Genomic DNA, 17,975 nt, shown 5'->3' with positions numbered 1-17,975 from the left:
ACGTATACATCATAAACAATATGTACGAACAATAACTATACAAACGATATAATGTGAATCGGTTTGAAAACAAATGCATAACCAACAAATTAAAATTTGAAATGTGCTACACCCCAAAAAAATATTATAAAGCAGTAAAAAGGGGTTATGAAAAATTTACTTGGATTTAAAAATGGTATTTGAATAGTCTAAACCAGGTTGAACGAGCTTGGCGGATAAACACAACGGACTATCCTATTTATAAATAGATTAATAACATGTCTGCATGAAACGCAATATTAGGTCAAGTTAGAATTTGGTTAACGATTTGGGATTGTTATGTGTGTTGATGATCTAGGTATAGGTATAAAATTGATATAATTTATAATGATACTAGTTTTTATCCCCCGTATTATGGTAGTCGTTTAAAATTTTCGTTTCTAATATTTTCATTTCTAATATTGTGAATGTATTTTTTTGGATTTTAGTTTATTTATTGTAAGTTAATAATATACTTGAACCTATTTTGATTAATTTATGTTGGGCTATGCTCATTTTTAATGAAACATTGAATGAATTATCTACTTAATTTTTATACTGTTCGTTTATGTTCATTTATATAATCTAGATATTATTTTGTGAAACTTTTCATTTAAGTTAAACTTAAAAGAAAAAAAAATCACTGATGTAACTAAATCCATATTGACAAATTAAATTAGGGTTTGATTACGGGGCTTGTTTTACATTTTATGTTTCTAATATTTATATATTTTTTGTATTTTAATTTTATTTATTGTAAGGAAATTAATAATATACTTCGGGTTTGATGATGAAATGGTTTCATAAATAAATGAGATGTTCTAACCTGTTTAAAAGCTATCTGGGTTTGATGAGACCCATGACCCGCTTATTTGTTTACTATAAATTTGTTTCATAATTATAAATAATATCTTTTTTTAAAAAAATAAAATATTAATTTTTAGTATATTCCTATTTTATAAGATTTTCATATCAAATATTTGGTGAAATTAATTTTTAATATAATGAGATGTTAAAACCCGTTTAATGGCTTTCTGGGTTTAGTGAGACCCATACCCATTAATTCGAGTCAAATACATGAGAAAACATTGTTTACATATAAAACAATCTGATAGCTTTAGAGAAAATATGGATGTTCGTTTATATATATATATACTAGGTCTTATCCCCCGTATTACGAGGGTTGTTCTACATTTTTTGGATTTTAATTTTCTTTATTGTAACGCAGGAAACTTATAGCACCCTCAGTGCCCTTAAACGAACTGGGCTTGCAGTCAAGGTAATTCTTGAAGGTACACGTTCCACTTGGACCTCTGGCTTGGTTCTGAACATGTGCGGCTAAAGCGGCCGCCGCATGGTCGTTCAGCAGAGTTTGGAGTTCAGCTGCAGTCAAGTTGATGTTACCACGTCCGTGTCCAGCGTTTCTTCCAGCCATTTCCTAGAATCACAGCATAAGATGTTGAACATGAGTTTTTCTTTCATATGCAACACGCCATACATGTAATAAAAAGATAGGTAAGAAAGAAATAAGAAACAACATCACATCACAACCATATATTAATCTAATTAATAATTCATGATTAAAACCATTGTATTCGCTACAAAGTATTTCCAATCAATCCTTAAAATCAAAGAAAATAATAGTTCGGATGGAGACAACCCCTCCATCTAGGTGTCATCATCACTAGATGTCATCATCTGAGGACACCTCTTAGTGTGCCTCCTCCTCAGCCGGTTCTTCCTCCGGTTCTTCTTCAGGTTCCTCCTCGGGATCCTCCTCGGGCTACTCTTCGGGATCTTCTTCAGGTTCCTCTTCAGGCTCTGCCTCAGGCTCGGCCTCAGGCTCTGCCTCAGGTTCTGCTGCGTTCTGAGCAATTTGCATTTGTAACACATCGCAACGCTCTAAAGCCATCTCGGTTCGGGTCCTTGCTACTTGGAGTTGCTCTTGCAAGTCTATCATCTCGGCTTGAATCTTTCTCATAATTTTCATCTGTTAATCACTAGCCTCTTGTATTTCCTTCATTGCCGCTGCCATGCGGGCAATCTCCTCCTTAGTCTCGGTTCCGTCTTTTAACAGTTCGGAAACGTTGGCTCTCGTATAGCGCATGTAACCCACATCACGCTCCAAACAAGAAACAACCGCTGCGAGCACACGCTCTACAGGTTCGGTTATGGGTGGTAGGGTGTTGGGATAAGCAGGATGGTTCGGGTGAGGTAACGGGGGAACTTGTTCGCGATAGACCATACGTCTGATCATGTTAGGGTACCAATCCCAGCTAACGTCGTTTTCGTATATGCCTCCGGATAGGCGGTACCTCTTCGGTGCGGGAGCTTCGAGTTTCGGGACTACTCGGGGTGGCGATGCGGTAGGTATCTGTGGTTCCTTCCCATGAGCATGAGTCATCGGATCAGATGATGATGAGGGTGGCGGCGTCGACATTCCTACAGGTAAGCCGTGTATGCGCGCGTGTATGAGTGAAAGAGGTAAAGAGATAAGATAACAAAGACTACACTAATCTATGCAGTGCGTATCATTATAACTAATGGGTCGTCGCGGTTATAGTCTAGTATGCATGCAGCTTCTAGTTCGCTATAACCAATGGCTCTGATACCAATCTGTCACACCCTCAAAATCCACTAACGGAGTTTTACCGTCAGAGGGTGTGAACTAACAGGATCGGAATCATTAGTTATAATCAAACCATAAAACAAAGTTTCAAAACCATGAAAACGTTTACGAGTAATTAAATGCGGAAGCGTAAAACCATAGAAAACAATGTTACGTCACGCAGGACGACTTAAAACCCAATGATAACAGTTTAAAAAAATAAGTTTGCATAATTAAAATGTTTCAAGCAATGCATGTTCCTAAACCGCGCGCCCGCCTCGGCTACCTGAGAATAACATACTAAAAGTGTCAACACAAGGTTGGTGAGTTCACAAGTTATATAAAAATAAAGCGTTTAGCGTTTGCGTTCAGCGTTTTGCGTTAAGCGTTTTGCGTTACAGCGTTTTGCGTTACCAGATAGTGTTATGTCAATTATATATCTATAGGTAGCTAACCTATAAAACAAGTATCACTAAGTGTTCGACACCAAAGCTGACTGTTTATCATTTGCCTTGCCACCAGGTCATCCAGACCATGGTATGTTTTTAGCCAAGATTACACCCACTCGACATCCAGTCGAGTTTAGCGTTGGGTGGGGTTTGTCAAACCCAGTAGTACTACTCAACATTGACTCGCTATTATCCAAATATTAACCGGTTCGATGTGAATGAAGGACTTTAGTTAACGTGCTTGCCACTTAGTCTTTACAAGTGATATATAATCTATATTAATAAATTCTTAAATGCGTTTTCTGAGTATGTTATCTCCCCCAAGTGAAAAGCGTTTAAAAAGTTTAAAAGGGGAAAGTGAAACTCACTGTTTGCGAAGAAATTCCCAAATTAAATCACCAAGATGCGCGTCACAGAAAAACTCTCTCTAGCGTTCTAAAACAACAAAGAGATTTTTCTAAGTGTCGGAATATTATCGAGTCTCTAGACCCGGCACATAATACCTATGCACATAACATGTTTCGTGTTTCGTTTGTGAATCGTGTGTGACTTTAACAAATACAATTGTGATACGATACGTGTGTGAGCAATTATTTATGTGTCATGTATTAATAATGTACATAACTAGCAATTATTCCCCGCAAGGGCAATTTGGTCAAAACACGACAACTATTTAGCAAGTATTCCCCGCATGGGCAATTTGGTCAAAACATAACAATTAATTAGCAATTATCATGTTTCATGCATTTTCACAAAATTCAGCAGCTAGTTTCACCGAGACAGAAATTCTACTTGAAAGATTGTACTATCTCACCGATCACAGCATCACAATTAATTTACCAAAAATCATCACAAAAGCATATATGTCTTAGGTTTTCAGAACATATTTTATTATATTTTTATTCCACATAGGTTTCTCACAATCATCAAATCATCACAGCAAACTCATAACAGTCAAATTCATGCGCAACAGAATGTTATTTGCAATTCCCGTTAAAAAAAACATCCAATAAATGCAAGACCACTTGGGTTAGGTTCCTAACTCAATAGGTCAACTTCCAGAAGTGGAACCAACCCAATTGGTCTCGTAGTTCATGAGATATAACATTTACAAAACAACCTAACAGCAGGTCTAACAACTCAGCTTTGCACAATGTTTTTGTAAAATCATAAAAGTTAACCTCTACTTGTCCAAAAAATACAAGTTTATATTCTTTAGAAACTAGACTCTACCTAGTTTACTGTAGTATCAATAATCTCAACCAATTTTCACATTTACACTTCGTTACAGTCAATTAAACATCAATAACACAATCTGTCCAGAAACTGTTTGCATCCAAACTCAACATATTAACTATCTATGGACCATCATGCATTCATATAACACTCTAGACTCCATAATCACTATCCATGCACATCAATTACACATTACATACATGATTAGGGTTTTTGTTTGAACTCAAATCAAAGACACAACAATTAACATGTAACAATATCAATTCTAGTTATCAAATCATCATCAAATCAACAACAATCATATTAACTTCATAAACACACATAATCGGCCATCTAGGGTTTTCAATTAACCCATTAAACATCAAATCAAGTATAAAGGATGCATAGGGTAGTCGATTATACCTTCCTAGCACCTTAATCTTCAATCAAAGGCTTGAAATTGATTGTATATATGTGTGTATAAGTCGACGGCAGCCAAGGTCACCGAGGGGGGGTTCCGATCGGGGTTTGTGTGGGAGAGAAAATAATAGTTAGGGTTTATTATTATTAGTATTTATAAAGATACTATGTTACACTCAAGTCCCTCAACTTTCGATTGTTGCTTTTCTAGCCTAACTAACTAGTTCTAGTACATTGAGTTAACGTTTATAACCATGTTATCACATAACACATAAGTCTAACACATAATTATCACATAATTACTGTTTGACGTTTTTCGTTTATTCATCAATCGTTTGCGTCAACTCGTTTGCGTTTCGGTGCAATTCCCGAAAGACTACACATGTAGTAAGTGTTAAGCGTCATTTAAACCCTAGTTTAAATGTAATGAGGTGTGCGTTATAGATTCAGTGATCTTAAGTTTGAATTGACGGAGTTGAGTTAACGGAGTTAACCTGAAATTGACGATTGTCACATCATTCCCATGTTAAAGAATTTTCGTCCCGAAAATTTGAGTCAAGTCGTGATGAGTGTCTGAAAAAGTAAGAAAAATTTTCAGTATGTCATATCATCCCCTAGTAGAAAGAAATTTCGTCCCGAAATTTAATTCATACCTCCGGTGATGTCTGACGGTTTGCCGGGTTTCGCGGTTTTCTGTGTTTGGTCAGCCCTTCAAAAAGGTGAGGATACTTCTTCATCATTTGATCCTCGCGTTCCCACGTGAACTCCGGTCCACGTCTCGAGTTCCAACGAACCTTAACGATTGGAATTTTGCTGTGCTTGAGCGTCTTGGTTTCCCAATCCAAAACCTCGACTGGTTCCTCAATGAAACGTAACTGTTCATCAAGTTGTAGTTCATCCAAAGGGACTACTTGGGTTTCATCGGATAAGCATTTCTTCAAATTGGATACGTGGAATACATTGTGTACGCCACTGAGTTCCGTTGGTAGATCCAGTCGGTACGCCACCGGACCAATGCGCTCAGTTATCCGGTAAGGACCAACATATCGTGGGTTGAGTTTATTTCGCTTACCAAAGCGAACCACACCTTTCCAAGGTGAGACTTTGAGTAGCACTCGATCGTTCACTTGAAATTCGAGAGGTTTTCGGCGCTTGTCGGCGTAACTCTTTTGGCGATCTCGTCCTGCTGCCATGCGATTTCGGATTTGAACAATCTTTTCCGAAGTTTCGAGTACCAGTTCTGGACCAGTGATTTGACTGTCACCCACCTCTGCCCAGCAGAGTGGTGATCGACACTTCCGTCCGTACAGCGCTTCAAACGGCGCTGCTTTAATACTTGCGTGGTAGCTGTTATTATACGAAAACTCTACCAAAGGTAAGTGAGGCTCCCAACTTTTTCCGAAATCCAACACGCATGCACGCAACATATCCTCCAGGGTCTGAATAGTTCGTTCACTTTGCCCATCCGTCTGAGGATGGTATGCCGTGCTCATATCAAGACGGGTGCCTAGTGCGCTTTGCAGCGACTTCCAAAAGTGCGAAGCGAAACGAGAATCTATATCAGAAATGATTGAGACAGGCACACCGTGTCTAGACACTACTTCCTTCATGTAAACACGAGTCAGTCTTTCCATTTTGTCCGATTCCTTAATCGCTAAGAAGTGTGCAGACTTAGTCAACCGGTCCACGATCACCCAGATGGTATCGCATCCCGTCGGTGTCTTAGGTAAACCCATGATAAAATCCATTGAGATGTGTTCCCATTTCCACATTGGGAGTTCCGGTTGTTGCAGTAGACCAGATGGTTTCTGGTATTCTATTTTGACTCTGGCACAAGTCAAGCATTTGCTCACGTAGGTGGCAATGTCGAATTTCATGTTCGGCCACCAGTAAAGTGCCTTTAAATCATGATACATTTTATCTGAGCCAGGGTGGATAGAATATCGGGACTTGTGGGCTTCGTCCATCACCAGAGTTCTCAACTCTCCGAACCGTGGAACCCAAATCCGGTTCTCAAAATATCGGACCCCGTCCGATCTGGTTTCAAGTTGCTTGTTCATGCCCCGCATGAGTTCCGATGGAAGATTATCATCTTTCAAAGCTTCGAGTTGCGCCTCGCGAATTTGATCGGGTAAGTTGGCATGAATCGTGAGCTGCAATGCTCGCACTCGCCTGGGTTTATCTGTTTCTTTTCTGCTGAGCGCGTCGGCCACTACATTGGCCTTGCCAGGGTGGTACTTGATGGCACAATCATAATCCTTAAGCAGCTCGACCCAACGACGCTGTCGCATGTTCAGCTCCTTCTGATCGTAGATATGTTGGAGACTCTTGTGGTCGGTGTAAGTGGTAAACTTGGTACCGTACAAGTAATGCCTCCATATCTTAAGGGCAAACACCACAGCTTCGAGTTCCAAATCATGGGTCGTGTAGTTCTTCTCGTGAACCCGTAGTTGTCGAGAGGCATAAGCTATAACCTTCTCGAGTTGCATCAGCACACAACCGAGACCTTGTATAGATGCGTCACAGTGTACCTCAAAATTTTCCGTTCCCTCGGGGAGGGCTAGAATAGGGGCGCTACAGAGTTTGGTTTTCAACAGTTGAAAAGCGGATTCTTGCGCGTCACCCCAATTGTACTTAGTGCCTTTGTGAGTCAAAGCGGTGAGGGGTTGAGCAATCTTTGAAAATCCCTCGATGAAACGTCGGTAGTAGCCGGCCAGTCCTAGGAATTGCCGCACCTCAGTCGGAGTCTTAGGTGCTTCCCAGTTTTTGATGGCCTCTACCTTACCGGGATCGACATGGATACCATTCTCGTTGATCACATGTCCTAAAAAGTGAACCTCGCGAAGCCAAAACTCACATTTCGAGAGTTTAGCATACAGTTGTTCCTTCTTCAATAATTCCAGAATTACCCTTAAGTGTTCTTCATGATCAGCTTCGTTCTTGGAGTAGACAAGAATATCATCAGTGAAAACAATCACAAACTTGTCGAGGTACGCCTTGCATACTCGATTCATGAGATCCATAAATACGGCTGGTGCGTTGGTTAGGCCAAAAGGCATAACCGAAAACTCGTAGTGACCATACCATGTTCTGAATGCCGTCTTTGAAATATCTTCTTCGCGCACTCTTAGTTGGTGATAACCAGATCGCAGATCGATCTTCGAGTAGTAACTCGATCCTTGAAGCTGGTCAAACAAATCATCAATTCGGGGTAAAGGATAACGGCTCTTGACCGTCACCTTGTTCAACTCCCGGTAGTCGATACACATGCGGAAAGTCCCGTCTTTCTTTCGGACAAACAAGACAGGGGCTCCCTATGGCGATGAGCTAGGTCGGATAAAACCCTTATCCAACAAATCTTGCAACTGAGTGGACAGTTCCTGAAGCTCCGCCGGTGCGAGCCGATACGGGGCTCATGCTATGGGTGCTGCACCGGGTGTCAACTCGATTTGGAATTCGACTTGTCGTATAGGAGGGAGTCCGGGCAAATCATCCGGGAAAACTTCCGGAAAATCTCGCACAACTGGTATATCTTCAATTCGCTTCTCCTCCGCGGGTTTCTCAACAATCTGCACCAAAATTGCCGGATGACCCTTTCGTAGGTACTTCTGTGTAACACCCCGTAACCGCAGCGGAAACGTACACGGGATGCAACAGACACATCTGATATCAACAGCATTGCTTATAAAGAAAATACCACTACATTAATTTATAACATATTACATTGTTGCGAGTTGCGTTACTGTCTAGGTGTTACACACATATATTACCAATAAGACATTAATATATATTCATTACAAAATACAGAGCAGCAAGCTTCCAACAGGTGGCACAGATAGTTAAGCACATATCAATCATTCCAACCCGGGCATACCTAGAAAGCATGTAAAGAAAACGGGTCAACTACGAATAGTTGGTGAGTTTCACTAATTTAAATAAACCATAGATCAGTATAAAAATCATATGTTAATGATGAAATTATGCTAAGCCCGTTAATGAAAACTCTATTAACCCAAAAACACATTAAACGACCCCTGGGGACACTGTTAACCCAGAACATATCCATTAACCCCTGGGGACACTGTTAACCCAGTACATATCAAATAACCCCTGGGGACACTGTTAACCCAGTACATATCAATAACCCCTGGGGACACTGTTAACCCAGTACATATCAATAACCCCTGGGGACACTGTTAACCCAGCGCATATCAAATACCCTCTGGGGACACTGTTAACCCAGAACCATATCCAATAACCTCTGGGGACACTGTTAACCCAGAAACATATCCAATACCCTCTGGGAACACTGTTAACCCAGAAATATATCCAATAACCCTCTGGGAACTAAGTTACCCCAGAACAATTCCACCCGATAAACAAATTTTCTATTCTATGCATCATACCATATATATATATAAAAATATACAAGTGTTTCCATACGATCGGTATGTACTTAAATAATTTAACACAATCATGCTTTCCGCCCCGGGAAAATATTTAAAACAGTTCATTAAAAGGGGCTCGTGAAAACTCACCTTTTTGTGAGTCTGTGGGTAATACAATGAACAGCTACGTGCCTGGATCTGTAATATAATATCTAGTCGTCACTATATAATTCCCATAAACTAAATCCGTATTAATCGGTACATCTGGGAACATTGTTAACCCAGTACTGTATTCGATCCGGGGACAATGTTAACCCCGTGACACTCCTAAGGACTCAGATTGTGCCATTACTTAGAGTCGGACGGTCAAAATTATCATTTTTATGTTTTCCTTGATTTGCGTGCCTAGCACGGTCGTCCGTTTTTAGTTTCAAAAATGAGTTTATTCACACTTAACCCAAAAATGGTGTTTGACTGTTATTTTAGTTAAAGTGATGAAATTAGAGCTCGGTTTGACACCCCGTTTGGCCGCGGGGCCCGTTTCCGTCATTTAGGTGCCGGAAACAGTAGAATCGGGTAAAATTACCCAAATCATCCGAATTATTTTTGGATGATTTATTTTTACTTATTTTACTTAGTTTTATGAAAATGGTTCATTTTTAGGTTTTTATATACCAGTCAGCTCGCTTATGCTAGTTTTGCCGGTTTACACGTTTTAATGCTTTAAATATTTGTTTTTATGTTCATTTTAGTACAAATAATTACCCGTTTAGTCTCGGGTCTTGAAATTTTGCACAAAACTTATTTTGACAGAAAGAAAATTTTACAAAATTTTCCAGATTTATTTTCCTATATTTACATTTATTTATCTATTTTTAAACCTTTTTAATACACTAAATATGTCAAAAATACCAAAACACTTTAGAAAAATCCCAAATTTTTCTGGGATGATCCTTGCCATCCTCATAACTCCCTGGAATTTTTCCAGAATTTAAAACTCATTTTTCAAGCCATTTTCACCCAAAACCGAGCTAGAAAGCCCTAGAACTCGTTTCACCGAAAAGCCTACTTAGACTTTTCCAACTGAGCTCAAATTTTGTGGGTGACTTTTATATGTTATAGAAAGCTTATCTTAAATTTTCCAGAATTTTTCATCATGTTTAGATATTTTTCACTATTTTTGGCCAAAACCGAGCATTAAATTCACCAAATATTCATCTTTTATCCAAAAATTACCAAAAATTCACAGATCTCACATTTTCATGTGTAGATCATCTTTGTGAAATTTCGTGACCCGAATCTAAGCGTGCTACAATCTGTCCAAATTTCATATACACACGAAAACCGAACTATCTCGTGTTTTCTAGCTTTAGATCGCAAAGATCTTGGTTTCTAGCCTTTGCTAGCCGCTAGATTCAACACTTACAAGCACAATAACACTATACCAAGCAAGTTACACCAACAATCAAACCATTTCTTTCATAGTGTCGGTTTTTATGTAAAAACAAAGGTTTTAACCGTAAAAATCCGTTCTCGACTCTTTTTACTCACTTCTTGGACCAAGATCCCTTGTATAACATGTATACATCTCTTGATCATGCAAGAGTCGGTTTCATCTCGGGTTTTCACCCATCCTTCACTTGGAAACTCATTTAACAAAGATTTTAACCGTAACATTTCGTTCTAAACTCTTTTAACTACTTTCTTGGACCAAGATCCTTTGTATAACTTGTATACATCCCTTGATTCTCAAAGAATCGGTTTCATCTTGGGTTTTCACCCATATTTCACTTGAAACCTCACTTTCTCAAGAATTATGAAATTAAAAACAAGATTCAAGCATCAAATCATGTATATACCTTGAAGATTTTGGTGAAAAATGGATGAATCTTGGATGAAGGTTTGAAGATTGAGAGAGTTTGAGTGTTTTGGTGTTTTTAAAAAAAGAAATGAAGTGTGTGTGTGTGGTACAAAGACCGATCGGTCTTAGTGGAGGTGGGGGTGGGACCCACAAGTCCATTCTAAGCCACACACTCGGATATCCGTAATCCGGATGATGTTTTGGATAATCTGGCTCAGTTCGTTTCTCGTTTAAACGCGTAATTCGGCTTAAAACGAGCCTAAAATGATCGTTTTTCGGGTTAAAATAAAATTTATATAAAACTGATTTAAAAACTTTAAAAACTTAACCCATGACATTAAAACATCATATTATTAATAATTACGCATCTTTTTCGGCTTGATTGATCGTCTCTTGCTTGGTTTGGTGTTAAAGGTTTCGTTTAGCGTACCGACGCACCATTAAATCGAAATCCTTTTTCTGTGCTATAATTTACTTATCCCGAAGCATTAATACTTCGTAAATATCACTAAACATTATATACTTCGTCTATAATGTAATTCCCGATTCGTTCGGGTTTCAATAATCGTTCATTGGTTAATTGTAATTCCAATACGATTCACTATAAAATCGAGTATGATTCGTACTAGGAATCATATATACTCGTATATACGTACTATAACTCATATAATCAATATTTAAATGACACGTAAATGGTATATACCGGCTAGGGTATACCTGGATTTGCCGGAATCGTTACATTCTCCCCCCGTTATAAAAATTTCGTCCTCGAAATTTTACATGTCAACTACTTCCTTTTGAGGAAATAGGTGGGGGTATTTCTTCCGAAATTCATCCTTTCGTTCCCAAGTAAATTCTGGGCCTCGTTGCGAATTCCATCTAACTTTGACCAACGAGATCTTATTATGTCTAAGTTGCTTGATCTTACCGTCCACTATTTCAATGGGCTCCTCTACGAAGTTGAGCCTGTCACTTATTTGAACACCCTCTAAGGGTAACACCGATGTCTCATCCGCCAGACATCTTTTCAAATTTGACACATGAAACACGTTATGAACTGCACTTAGTTCCTCAGGCAGTTCTAATCGGTATGCTACAGGACCGATTTTCGCAGTAATAATGAATGGTCCAATATATCTAGGGGCCAACTTCCCCGCCTTTCCAAATCTAACCACACCCTTCCACGGTGATACTTTCAAATATACCTTTTCCCCCTTCTCAAATGACAACGGTTTTCGACGGTTATCGGCATAACTCTTCTGCCGATCCCGCGCGGCTTTCAGGTTGTTCTTAATTTCAAGAATCTTGCTGGTCGTTTCCTGGACCAGATCCGATCTAATGACCTGCGAGTCTCCCACTTCAGACCAGCAAAGTGGTGATCGGCACTTCCGCCCATACAATGCTTCATAAGGTGCTGCCTTTATACTGCTATGGTAACTGTTATTATAGGAAAATTCAACGAGTGGGAGATGTTGATCCCAATTTCCCTTAAAGTCCAGTACGCAGGCACGAAGCAAATCCTCCAAAGTTTGAATGGTCCTCTCAGACTGACCATCGGTCTGAGGGTGGTAAGCTGTGCTTAGGTCAATACGTGTTCCCAATGCTTCTTGGACAGCTTGCCAAAGTTTGGAGGTGAAATGGCTATCCCTATCGGAGATGATCGAGATGGGGATGCCATGACTAGACACTATTTCATTTATATAAATTTGCGCAAGTCTCTCGGTGTTATAATTATTTCTAATTGGAATAAAATGTGCCGATTTGGTTAATCGATCCACGATTACCCAAATTGCATCATGACCTCGGGGCGTCTTGGGGAGATGCGTCACAAAATCCATTGTGATCTGTTCCCACTTCCACTCCGGAATTTCCGGTTGTTGTAACATTCCCGAAGGTTTCTGGTGCTCCGCCTTAACCCTCGCACACGTCGTACACTTGCCGACGTATGTGGCTATATCCTTTTTCATACCTGGCCACCAGTAAAATTCTTTCACATCCTGGTACATTTTATCAGATCCCGGATGTATGGAATATTTCGACTTATGCGCTTCGTCCATGATTAATTCACGAAGGTCATGGAGGGTCGGGATCCAAATCCGATTTTTGAAATAGAGAATTTCGTCCACACGCTGTTCGAAATTCTTCTCATTCCCGTAAAGTCCTTCTTTATCCAATTGGTCCTCTTTCAACGCCTCGCGTTGAGCGACTCGAATCAAATCCGAAAGGTTTGACTGGACTATCATTCCCAACGCCCGCACTCGCAATGGTTTAACCCGATCCTTCCTACTCAAGGCATCGGCTACGACGTTAGCCTTGCCGGGGTGATATCGAATGTCACAGTCATAGTCACTCAGCAACTCGACCCATCTTCGTTGCCTCATATTCAGTTCTTTCTGATCGAATATGTGTTGCAAACTTTTATGATCAGTGAATATGGTGCACTTTGTACCGTAGAGATAGTGTCTCCAGATTTTAAGTGCAAAGATGACTGCTCCCAGTTCCAAGTCATGAGTAGTGTAGTTTTTCTCATGAACTTTTAACTGTCGAGACGCATAGGCTATGACCTTTTTATTTTGCATTAACACGCATCCTAACCCTTTACGGGATGCGTCACAATATACAACAAATCCATCGTCTCCGTCGGGGAGACTTAAGATTGGTGCTTGACACAACCTTTGCTTTAGCGTTTGAAACGCCGTTTCCTGCTCTTCACCCCATTCATATTTCCGATCCTTTTGAGTCAGGAGGGTTAAAGGTTGGGCGATGCTGGAAAAGTTCTCTAAAAATCGACGATAGTATCCAGCTAAGCCTAAGAATTGGCGGATTTCCTTCGGAGATTTAGGCACTTGCCAATCCTTAATTGCTTCAACTTTACTCGGATCAACGTGTATTCCTTGGTGGTTTATAACGTGACCGAGGAATTGCACCTCTTGTAACCAGAAGTTACACTTGGAGAATTTTGCATACAACGTCTCCTGATCCAAAAGTTCCAAAATTAACTCAAATGTCGCTCATGTTCTTCTTTACTTTTTGAATATATCAAAATATCGTCAATAAATACAATGACGAATTTGTCGAGGTAGGGTTTACAGACTCGGTTCATGAGATCCATGAACACCGCTGGCGCATTTGTTAGCCCAAAAGGCATAACTAAAAATTCGTAGTGGCCGTAGCGAGTCCGAAACGCGGTTTTCGGGATATCCTCCTCTTGAATTCTAACTTGGTGGTATCCCGATCTAAGATCAATTTTTGAGAAATAGCTCGCACCTTGTAGTTGGTCGAACAAATCATCGATCCGGGGAAGAGGATACCTATTTTTGATGGTTAATTTGTTCAATTCCCTGTAGTCAATGCACATTCGAAGACTTCCGTCCTTCTTTTTCACAAATAGTACAGGTGCACCCCACGGGGAATAACTGGGACGTATAAATCCCTTATCCAACAATTCCTGCAACTGGTTGGATAATTCTTGCATCTCGGACGGTGCAAGTCTGTAAGGGGCCTTAGCAAAAGGGCCGGCTTGAGGTAATAAGTCGATTCTGAATTCGACTTGTCGGATTGGCGGTAATCCAGGAAGTTCTTCTGGGAAAACTTGTGGAAATTCGCGTACCACGGGAATATCGTCCACTCGTTTTTCCTCAGAATCAGTGGCCGTCAGGCTCGCTAGATACGCCACACATCCCTGACGCATATATTTTAGCGCCTTGAGGTGAGATATAAATTGCATCATATTGCCCGATTTATCACCCTGCACTAACACTTCTTCGTCATCCGACACCCGAATTTTGACGAGTTTCTTTTCACAATTTATTTCTACCTTGTTGCGTGCTAACCAATCCATTCCCACTATCACATCAAAACTACCCAGTTCTACTGGTAACAAGTCAATCAGGAAGGATTGTTCGCTTAGAATAAAAGGACAATTCCGAACAATTTGATTGACTATCATGGTCTTACCGTTAGCAACTTCTACGGTATAGGGTTCTATGGATTCACTAACCGGCATGTTTGCTAATGACAGGAATTTAACGGAGACGAAACTTCTATCAGCACCCGTATCAAATAATACAGAAGCGTAATGGTCAGAAACAAGGAATGTACCTGTCACTACGCTGGGGTCCTGACGTGCTTCGCTCGCCCCTATCACGAAAGCTCGGCTTCTCGCCGGGTTGGACGACGATGCCTGACCCGCGGGTTGCCGCCCATTTCTTCCTTGATTCAGCTTCGGACAGTTTTTCTTTAAGTGATCTGTGCTACCGCGTTCGTAGCAAGCACGGCTGGTGGTCACCAATTGGTTTCCTTGGGGGTTTTGCTGTTGGGTTGGTTGGTTCCTAAATGATTGCGCACGGATAGGTTGCGGTTGACGGTTCAGGTTGTTCAAGTTTGTCCTACAACTGGGTGCGTAGTACCCAATCCTGCCACACCGGTGGCACACCACCTCTTTGCACACGCCACCATGGTGGTAACCACATTTCCCACATTTAGGAAACGTTCCCCTCTGCGGTTCTTGCCTTCCGCCCGAACTAGTCATGGCGTAGTTCTGGGCAGTGGGTCTAGCACGTTTACCTTGTTGCTTCTCCCGGATCCTATTGTCATACGTACCTCGCTTTCCTCCAGCCGACTCTCCTGTCGCCTTTAGCGATCCACTCCTTAAGAAATCATACGTGACAATACCAGCCTGTGTCACTGCACCCTCATACGTCTGGTGTCCTCCCGCGTTAACTATACTCCTCACTACTGGAGTAAGTCCCCAAATATAACGTTCCACCCTCTTTGACTCTGGGGTGACCAACCACAGCACTAATCGTGACAGTTCATTAAACCGGTTGGTATATCCCAAGTGGTCCGCCCCATGCATCTCTAGGTTCCACAACTCATGTTCCAGTTTCTGCAATTCATTCTTTGGGCAGAAATGTTTCAAAACAAGATCCTTAAGCTCTGCCCAGGTCATGCGGTTTGTCGCCGCCTGACTTCGAGTCTGTACTATGGTGTTCCACCATGTCAAAGCATGGTCTGTGAACGTACAGGTGGCGTACTTAACGACACAATCCTCGGGACAGTTGCTGATATTCACCACTGATTCTATTTTCTCTATCCATTTCACTAACCCATTCGGTCCTTCCGACCCGTTAAACTCTAAAGGCTTGCATAACATAAAGTCCTTGATTGAACAACCCCTGGATGGTCCAGTGCGGTTGGTCTCTACGGTAGGTATAGGGCCATTACTGTCTGTAGCGACCACCGTAGGCGGTGCGTCATTACTCGGAATCGTGTTATCAGTAGGTGGAGGATTAGCATTATGTTCCCCGCCATTATTTATGGGCGTTTGATTGCTCGGAGGGGTTGGATTGGTTGAGTTATTAATACTGGCGGCGATGCGCGATACTATATCCGGTATCGCCGCCTCCAACTGTTGAGCAATCAAACGGCTCACATCTACTTCCGATATTTTCGTTGATCGTTTCGGTGCCATTCTACACAATCATCAAAGAAATACATATAATCAATACCATCTCAAATCATAAAACACAATACATATTTCATTCATTAGTAAACATGGATACATATTACACAAACATCAGTTTACATACTTTCCAGTCAACATTACATAACTAGTTTTATTACAAGGGCCCTATGTCGGTATCATCTCGACATAACCCGCAAAGGGGTCAGTGCTTGAATGATACCCAAAAGTATCTATAGTGATATGCCCTACAAGAGACCCACCCTAGGGGCCAGTGGTTGTATCATAACTAACCAAGATTCACTCCGTGTTAGTATCACCACTAACTACTTACACAGAGTATCAAAAAGAAAATGGTCCCTGACTAACCCCATCCAAACATAACTACTAAACACGGTGGTATGCCCACCACATCATCACTGCCACCAACGCCACCACTACTGCCACCACCCCCCGGAGCCACGCCTCTAACCGCTGAACCATCATTAGGGAGTACGAGCTCTCCCTGGTCAACCGGTCGATTGCATACTGGCAATCCAGTATGCGGTCACCAAGGTACACCCGTCTCTGTACCCCCACGGTCAGGGCGGCTGAGTGCTCATTTACTTGCTCTGTGAGCACTCGTAGCCAGGCTACCGAATCCCGCTCCTGTCTGGGAAGGCCCCAGACAGGTAGAGCCATCGGCTCGGGCTGGGATGAGGACTCTCCCCGACGAGTAGCAGGTCGGGGTGGGGGAGAGGTCGGTGGGACACGCGGAATGCTGATCCGCGCCGTAAGGCGGGGACCAAATCCCGGAGGGACAGAGGTGGCCTGCGGTGCGAGGGGAGTAGGGGATCTGACGATCCGGGCCGGGGAGGACTGACTCGAGCTCCTGTGACTCGCCTCGCTAGGCTCGGAGTCGGATGACACGTGTAGGCTCCCGGAGTTTTCGGGGCTAACCTCCTCCGGATCCTCCTCTACAGATAAGCTATGCGGGCTTGACATTTTTTTTTTACCTGCACACAAGTTAACAAGCATATAGTTCTTTTCATAGTGTAATTCATAATTAAATTAATCATGCACTTACTTATACAATTTTGCCACATAATAATATTATTATACATTTACACATATGTTGCCAATTTTACCTATTTAAGTCCCCCGTGACTTCCCTTGAATTCCCTCGTGCAGACAAGTCTGTTATTATGTTCCGGACCATAATAACCCACTTGTCCATCCAAGTTCATCCCGATCTCGTCACAATATATTATTAGTTGATATTCAGATCCTATAATACTTGAGCTACTGGTTATATTTTAGGTATCTTTTAAAGACGTCCTAAATCTTTATAACCAATGGCTCTGATACCAAGTTCTGGAACACCCCGTAACCGCAGCGGAAACGTACACGGGATGCAACAGACACATCTGATATCAACAGCATTGCTTATAAAGAAAATACCACTACATTAATTTATAACATATTACATTGTTGCGAGTTGCGTTACTGTCTAGGTGTTACACACATATATTACCAATAAGACATTAATATATATTCATTACAAAATACAGAG

This window comes from Bidens hawaiensis, unplaced genomic scaffold, assembly GCF_021521415.1.
Source record: "Bidens hawaiensis isolate Kalapana, Puna unplaced genomic scaffold, B.hawaiensis_p1.1 tig00008537_1, whole genome shotgun sequence".
In the NCBI taxonomy this organism is placed as follows: Eukaryota; Viridiplantae; Streptophyta; class Magnoliopsida; order Asterales; family Asteraceae; genus Bidens; species Bidens hawaiensis.
Note: the sequence above shows the minus strand (reverse complement) of the source record.